The sequence below is a fragment of the Sinocyclocheilus grahami genome, unplaced genomic scaffold (genome assembly GCF_001515645.1).
Source record: "Sinocyclocheilus grahami isolate Dianchi unplaced genomic scaffold, SAMN03320097.WGS_v1.1 scaffold231.1, whole genome shotgun sequence".
NCBI lineage: Eukaryota > Metazoa > Chordata > Actinopteri > Cypriniformes > Cyprinidae > Sinocyclocheilus > Sinocyclocheilus grahami.
The window spans coordinates 1146559-1154417 of NW_015505410.1; the positions used below are offsets into that span (position 1 = coordinate 1146559).

At 35.5% G+C, this 7859-nt stretch overlaps 1 pseudogene; it reads right to left on the reverse strand.

Annotated features, from left to right (window-relative positions):
• Window positions 1–6413: 6413 nt before the first annotated feature.
• LOC107597408 (gamma-crystallin M2-like) lies at window positions 6414–7205 on the reverse strand (annotated as a pseudogene).
• Between the last annotated feature and the right edge of the window lie 654 nt (window positions 7206–7859).

Sequence of the window (7859 nt, forward strand, 5' to 3'; positions counted from 1 at the left end):
TTCACCGACTGCTGTCACCCCTACCTTTATACTAGACCAAGACTAAAGACTACACAGCCTCTATTGTTAGTCAATTCCTGACTGTGCAGGTTAGAACAGAGGCCATTAAAGCATGGTATGTAGATTTTTGTCCTCACATTTTCAGGAATCTAGAATTTATTAAGTTTCCATTTGCTAAATGAAAGAACTTGAATGTGGAACACTAAGAAAAGACTTAAACAAAGAGTGTCCATTTATTATATTGATTCAGATTTTTCTATCATTCTTTTTTTGTTGGTACTTAACGGTACTCTTTTCAGAATTATGCTCATAGGCATCTATCTTCTGATTGCCCACCTTCAGTTGAAGTTCTACTACACACGACTTGGACCATGATTGATCCATTTTTAGTCCAACTGTAATTTCATTGGAGACTTTTTTATTTAATTTGAGACCCATTTTATGATGCCACTTTTGGTTTTGTACTTAAACTACTTTTATACATTTGAAGTTCTTGTTATATTCTTTTTGTATCTGTTGCAGGTACACATCCTAAAAATTTCTAGAGTTGTTGTTTTTTTTGTATTAGCTCTTTTGTGTAACCCATATTTCCATTAACTGTGTGTAGCATTGTTGGGCGTATACTGGCGTCATTTTGCTAATGGTTTGACTAGGGCTTCACAATGAATCGTATTTTAATTGTGATTACGATTTCTGCATCTCTTGATTTATTAAGCATAACCTTCTGCGATATTTGCCCTCTGGTTATTTATCCTGAAACAGGATTTTCTCTTAAATCGATGTGTTTTGCCCAGTGTATTACTTAATCTTCCCAACCTGGCAACCATGTGCACATGCTCTCTATACAATATGGAACAAGAGCTGCATGCGCTGAAAACACTGGCAAACATGTAAGTTGGAGTTACTCTATAGTAGTCTCTATACAGATACATTCTGCTCTAATAAAAGTGTAATACAGCCAGTCTGTTTTCTTTCACACGTTTGCTGTGTTTGCTGTGACTAAATCTGCAAGCAAACCATGACATTCTCTTGATTTTTGCTTATGTGAAAATGAAATAATTCTGATAAAAAAAATAAAAATTTAAATGACAGTAATCATGATAATAGCAGCCCTATGTTTGATTTAGTTTATTGGCTCTCCAGTCCTGGATTTTTAATTCAAAGCAAATTTCATCCAGCACTTGGGCTCATACTACTTATTGCTTTGAACCTCACCATGCCTCTTTGGCATAATGAAAGCTTCTCAGGATTTACAACTAAAGAACAGTTCAATGTGAATAAATCTTAAATCCCTTAGGAACCTTATTGACAGTCTTGGGCAGTAACGCATTACTTAGTAACATGTTACTGTAAGTTGATTACTTTTTTAGTAACGGAGTAATTTAACGCGTTATAATTTTAAAAATAGTAATTAGAGTATAGTTACAAGCCGAGGTCTCTATACGTTACTGCTGCGTTACGTTGCTGACAGAATGCAGTGTTTTCTAATCTAGAGATTGTAAAAAGGATGTAGCACATGCACTGTGGAGTCGAGTGCCAAGGTGCAAGTGTATGCAGAGTTTCTATTTAGGCTATAACACGTGTTTGCAGCATTGATGCAGTTCTGAAATGTGCGTGCTCACGAATATTCTCATTATAGCACACGAATTGTAGACATTATGAAAGATTCATTATGCATATATTTATTGTGTTATAACAGAGATTTGTGAGATTGCGATGAACTGAGATGTCTTTTAGAGATTATAAATGCAGAGCTCTTTGCTGGCATTCTGCCATGCCAAACTATGCAGCCGCTTGCTTTATTTAAAAATAACAGTGTTCTGTGAATGTTGATGCGTTAATAACAAATATTTATCGGGAGCGTGTATGCTGGGATTTCATAAATTTCATGGAGAAAAAAGTAACGTAACTAGTAATGTAACTAATTACTAATTACTTTTGAAATAAAGTAATCAGAACAGTAACGTGATTACTTTTAAAAGGAGTAATCAGTAATCAGTATTTTGATTACATTTTCAGAGTAACTTGCCCAACACTGCTTACTGATGCCAATGATATTTCAGTAGTTTTGAATGGTAGATATTCTATAATAATCTGTTGTTGCTATTTATTGTTATTAAATATAATGAAGCTTCTTAAATGAACTAACGCTCAAGACACTTGTGGATAGTTTGAGTGTTGAATTTAAATCACCATTTATTAAACAGTTGAATCGTGGGAACGACAAGCATGGCAAAGGAAAAAAAGATAATTATTGGCATACATGATTACTGATATAAATTATTAAAACATTATCTGATATATGTAAGGAATTATATCACAGAGTTAATATCAAAATGCTGGTGGTGTCAGGTTACACAGTTTGCCAACTCTCTGTACAGGCCGGTGCACTGTACATACATTTTTATATAGAAGGAATCACTAATCTTATGTGTGGTGTTTATGTGACTGTTTTTTATATATATAGTGTCTCACGGGACACTACACTTTGCAGTCACAAAAGTACACTACGGTATTTGCATGTGCTTAAAGCCTTGCCTGTTAAACATTTCATTCGCATGCCATTCTGAAATTTCTGAGCGTGTACACCTGAAGTGCGCACACACTAAAAAGCCTTTCAAACAGCACCTGATTGCTGGACTACATTATCTTTCGCGCCTGATAGCACTAATAATGTCAAAAACACACAAGGTTTACATATAAACACAGTTATGTCTAAAGTGAAAGTAAACTGTTGAGAGAAAAATGGATGCATGCCTGTATATTAGATGTGTGCAAGTCTAATAGTACTAAACATGCTGCCACTTGTCATTAAAGGGATAGTTCACCCAAAAATTACAATTCTGTCATTTACTCATGCTCATGTTGTCTCAAACATGTATTAATTTATTTTTTTGTGCTGAACACAGAAGAGGACATTTTGAAGAATGTGGGTAACCAATCAGTTTCTGGTCCCCACTGACTTTGATAATGGGGGGGGGGTACTATAGAAGTCACTGGGGACCAGCAACTGTTTGGTTACCCACATCCTTCAAAATAAATTATGTTCAACAGAAGAAACTCATTCAAGTTTAAAACAACCTGAGAGTGAGAAAATGACAGAATTTTAGTTTTTTGGGTGAACTATCCCTTTAATGTTACTAAAACAATAAAAACAAAGAGAAAAATCACTCACTGCTTTTGACTGAAGAACTTTAATACAGTTGCTTTAATAAGAATCCATTTATAATTTATACAGTGAAGTAGTGTTTTATTTTTATATTTGTTCATTCAATTTTTTGAATGCTACTGCTAAATACACCACCTGTACCTGAAAAATAAAGCACTGTTTGTTTTATTTGTATATTATGTGTAGCCTATTTGTAATGTGTATCTTTATTCTTATTTTTTAATAATAAAGATAAAATAATGACAAAGATTTTTTATCTTCTCCCACTTTGACCTACATATCTGCCATTATTTTATATTTCGTTACCTTGTAAGGCATTGTTTTTAAAATAGGGAAATTAGTTTGGCTGTACTGCTCAGACAACTTCAAGATAAAATCGTGAATCATGATTTTCCTAGTTGAAGGTCATTTTCATGATTCCACCTTGGGCCCTACAAATCCAACAGCTGGCCCTGTTCTCGAGACATTGCACTTTTCAGGTTTCTAATAGCATGTTTCTTTAAAGGGTTCATATGATGCGATTTCAAGTTTTCCTTTCTCTTTGGAGTGTTACAAGCTGATTGTGCATAGATAAGATCCCTGAAGTTGCAAAGACTAAAGTCTCAAAACCAAAGAGATATTCTTGATCAAAGTTAAGCCTCTGCCACACCCCCCTAAAACGGCTCATTCTAACATGCCCCCACATATCTATGTCACTATGTGGAAATATTTGCATAATAATTTGCCCAAATGTTCATGCAAAGAAAGAAGGCGTGGTTTCAGTAACCGCAGTTAGTGTTGAAGCAGCCATGTCAGGGAGATGCTGTGTGTTTCTAGGCGAAAGCAAAAGCACTTTATTTGGCCTTCCGGTGCTTAAAGCCTTGCCTGTTAAACATTTCATTCGCATGCCATTCTGAAATTTCTGAGCGTGTACACCTGAAGTGCGCACACACTAAAAAGCCTTTCAAACAGCACCTGATTGCTGGACTACATTATCTTTCGCGCCTGATAGCACTAATAATGTCAAAAACACACAAGGTTTACATATAAACACAGTTATGTCTAAAGTGAAAGTAAACTGTTGAGAGAAAAATGGATGCATGCCTGTATATTAGATGTGTGCAAGTCTAATAGTACTAAACATGCTGCCACTTGTCATTAAAGGGATAGTTCACCCAAAAATTACAATTCTGTCATTTACTCATGCTCATGTTGTCTCAAACATGTATTAATTTATTTTTTTGTGCTGAACACAGAAGAGGACATTTTGAAGAATGTGGGTAACCAATCAGTTTCTGGTCCCCACTGACTTTGATAATGGGGGGGGGGTACTATAGAAGTCACTGGGGACCAGCAACTGTTTGGTTACCCACATCCTTCAAAATAAATTATGTTCAACAGAAGAAACTCATTCAAGTTTAAAACAACCTGAGAGTGAGAAAATGACAGAATTTTAGTTTTTTGGGTGAACTATCCCTTTAATGTTACTAAAACAATAAAAACAAAGAGAAAAATCACTCACTGCTTTTGACTGAAGAACTTTAATACAGTTGCTTTAATAAGAATCCATTTATAATTTATACAGTGAAGTAGTGTTTTATTTTTATATTTGTTCATTCAATTTTTTGAATGCTACTGCTAAATACACCACCTGTACCTGAAAAATAAAGCACTGTTTGTTTTATTTGTATATTATGTGTAGCCTATTTGTAATGTGTATCTTTATTCTTATTTTTTAATAATAAAGATAAAATAATGACAAAGATTTTTTATCTTCTCCCACTTTGACCTACATATCTGCCATTATTTTATATTTCGTTACCTTGTAAGGCATTGTTTTTAAAATAGGGAAATTAGTTTGGCTGTACTGCTCAGACAACTTCAAGATAAAATCGTGAATCATGATTTTCCTAGTTGAAGGTCATTTTCATGATTCCACCTTGGGCCCTACAAATCCAACAGCTGGCCCTGTTCTCGAGACATTGCACTTTTCAGGTTTCTAATAGCATGTTTCTTTAAAGGGTTCATATGATGCGATTTCAAGTTTTCCTTTCTCTTTGGAGTGTTACAAGCTGATTGTGCATAGATAAGATCCCTGAAGTTGCAAAGACTAAAGTCTCAAAACCAAAGAGATATTCTTGATCAAAGTTAAGCCTCTGCCACACCCCCCTAAAACGGCTCATTCTAACATGCCCCCACATATCTATGTCACTATGTGGAAATATTTGCATAATAATTTGCCCAAATGTTCATGCAAAGAAAGAAGGCGTGGTTTCAGTAACCGCAGTTAGTGTTGAAGCAGCCATGTCAGGGAGATGCTGTGTGTTTCTAGGCGAAAGCAAAAGCACTTTATTTGGCCTTCCAGAAGTAGATGCATTTAGGAATCTTTAAGATTACTTACAACAGAACAACAATGCATTTTATGGGTGACCGTTTCGTGAACCTGGGAGAGGAGGTAATTCTGATTTTGCTATGACAATCTGGCACTTCTGAATCAGCTACTGTTTTGTTATTAGTTTAAGTATTTGCTATTGACTGTTCAAATGCAGAGTTTTGCGCACGTGTGTGTGGGAGAGAGAGAGAGACAGGATCACATCACAGTGGAGTCAGCTGTCTTAACCGCGGCTTGTGTACTGCATCATCACTGTGTCTGTCACGCGATTCTGTTCCCCTTTCAGGCTTGAACTGATGGTAAAATTAATGACACTATTTACTGTCTTTACATTTATTTTGAAAGATTAAGCTTGCGATTATGGTAAGAGGCATTACATTTCCGACGAGTGCTTGCAGTGTTCGGCCAATCACAATGCACTGGGTCAGCTGGCCAATCAGAGCAGACTGCGCTTGTCAGAAGGAGGGACTTTGTAGAAAACTAAGCGTTTGAGAGAGGTGGGGCATAGAGGACCTACAATAATGTACAGTATTTGAAAAATAATGTGTTTTTTGAACATTAAAGCATGTCAACATATTCAGTTACACCAAATACACAAAATAATGATCTTTAAAAAAGCATCATATGACCCCTTTAAGTAACTAATAAATGTAAAATATTTTAGCCTTCTTCATTTAAATCTGGTTGTAAATGAGAAAAGGAATCCATAGTCCTAGTCTCATGAGCCTAATTTTGTTTCATTTGTGAGTCTGTTTAATTCATTATTTTTTTGTGATTGATTAGACATGCAAATATTAGTGGCAGTAATGATTTTGCAGGCACAATGTGTTGTAGAGTAATTATTTTATTAACAATTTAAGAAATGCTAGAAAACTAGTACCAGGAGTCCATGATACGCCTCATGCTCATGAATCTCATGCCACCCATATTGCTGAAGCTCCTGTACTCTCCAGGCCTGAAGTGCCACATCCTGCCTCTGTATTGGGGCTGCTCATACATGAGCCAGTGGCCGTCCATCACATTGCAGGACTGGCAGTAAGGCATGCGGTAACGGTCCATGCAGTTGTCACAGTCATCCATCATCTCATGCATCTGACCCATGAAGTTCTCCCTCTCGTAGATCCTCATTCTGTAGGATCCCCTACACTGTAGTGGAAGAAAAGTGCATTATTTTCAAGTTTATCAAGCAGAACCAACAGAAAATGTAAAAATAAATATAAGAATTATAATTATAAAAATAATATAATATATAAAAAAATATTTAATGAAATAAGTTTTACTTTTGTAAGTTGTCTTGAAAAATAAAAAATACAATGTTAATTGAGCTCACCATAGGGATCATACGGCAGGACCTGATGCAATTGACATTGACATGTAATCAGAATAGTCTCCCTTTCTAAAGAAATACCGATTTCCCATGTAGTTGGGATTATCATACATCATCCAGCATCCACTCTCCACTCTGCAAGTGTGACAGCGGCTCATGTAGGAGGAGAAGTCACCACAGTCGCCTATACACTCATAAGAGCGACCCTGGAAGTTCCTTTCCTCGTAGAAGATTACCTGAAAGATTAGTTAATATTTTAGTGATTTAAAGTGAAATATACCAAATCAAATAATTTGTACTGTGTTTTGAAATTCTGGAATGAAGTTTACCTTGCCCATCATGGTTGCACTGATTGATCCTCAGTAGTTCCACAAGGTAGAAGCTGAAGCTGATTCTGCGTGTTGGCTGACTGCTGTCACCTATGCTTTTATACTAGACCAAGACTAAAGAATACAGGGCTTCTATTGTTAGTCAATTCCTGACTGCAAAATGGAAAATAACTTATTCTAGCTAAAGCCTAGCATCTAGATGTTAAGTTTATTTGAAAAGAATCTGGTACAGTTGAAACACTATAGAGTTTACTTTCTTATCAGGTAAGTTTCAGATTACCTCCTGGTCATGTAAATTTTTTTTTTTTGTTGTTGTTGTTGTTGGTTGGTTTCTATTATAGAATGTTTATCTTTTTAACTCTGGCTATGAGATTTGAAATTTGTTTATGTAAATAACAGTAGTAAATAACTCAGTGTTCCTTCGCTGGTAGTTTTAAAGTGACGTTTTCAAAATTAGTAACTGAGGTTTGGGATCATCTGTTGAACTCTCAAATTTAGATTTGAATCTGTGGTAGAAGGAAGTAGTTCCCCACATCAGAGCAGTTTTTAAGGTTGTTGTCTCTTATTTATTTACACCCTTGTCCTGTTGAACTGTTGTATAAACACAATATCACACTTATAGTGCTAATATAGAACCATATAATGCTCCTACTAATGTGATAT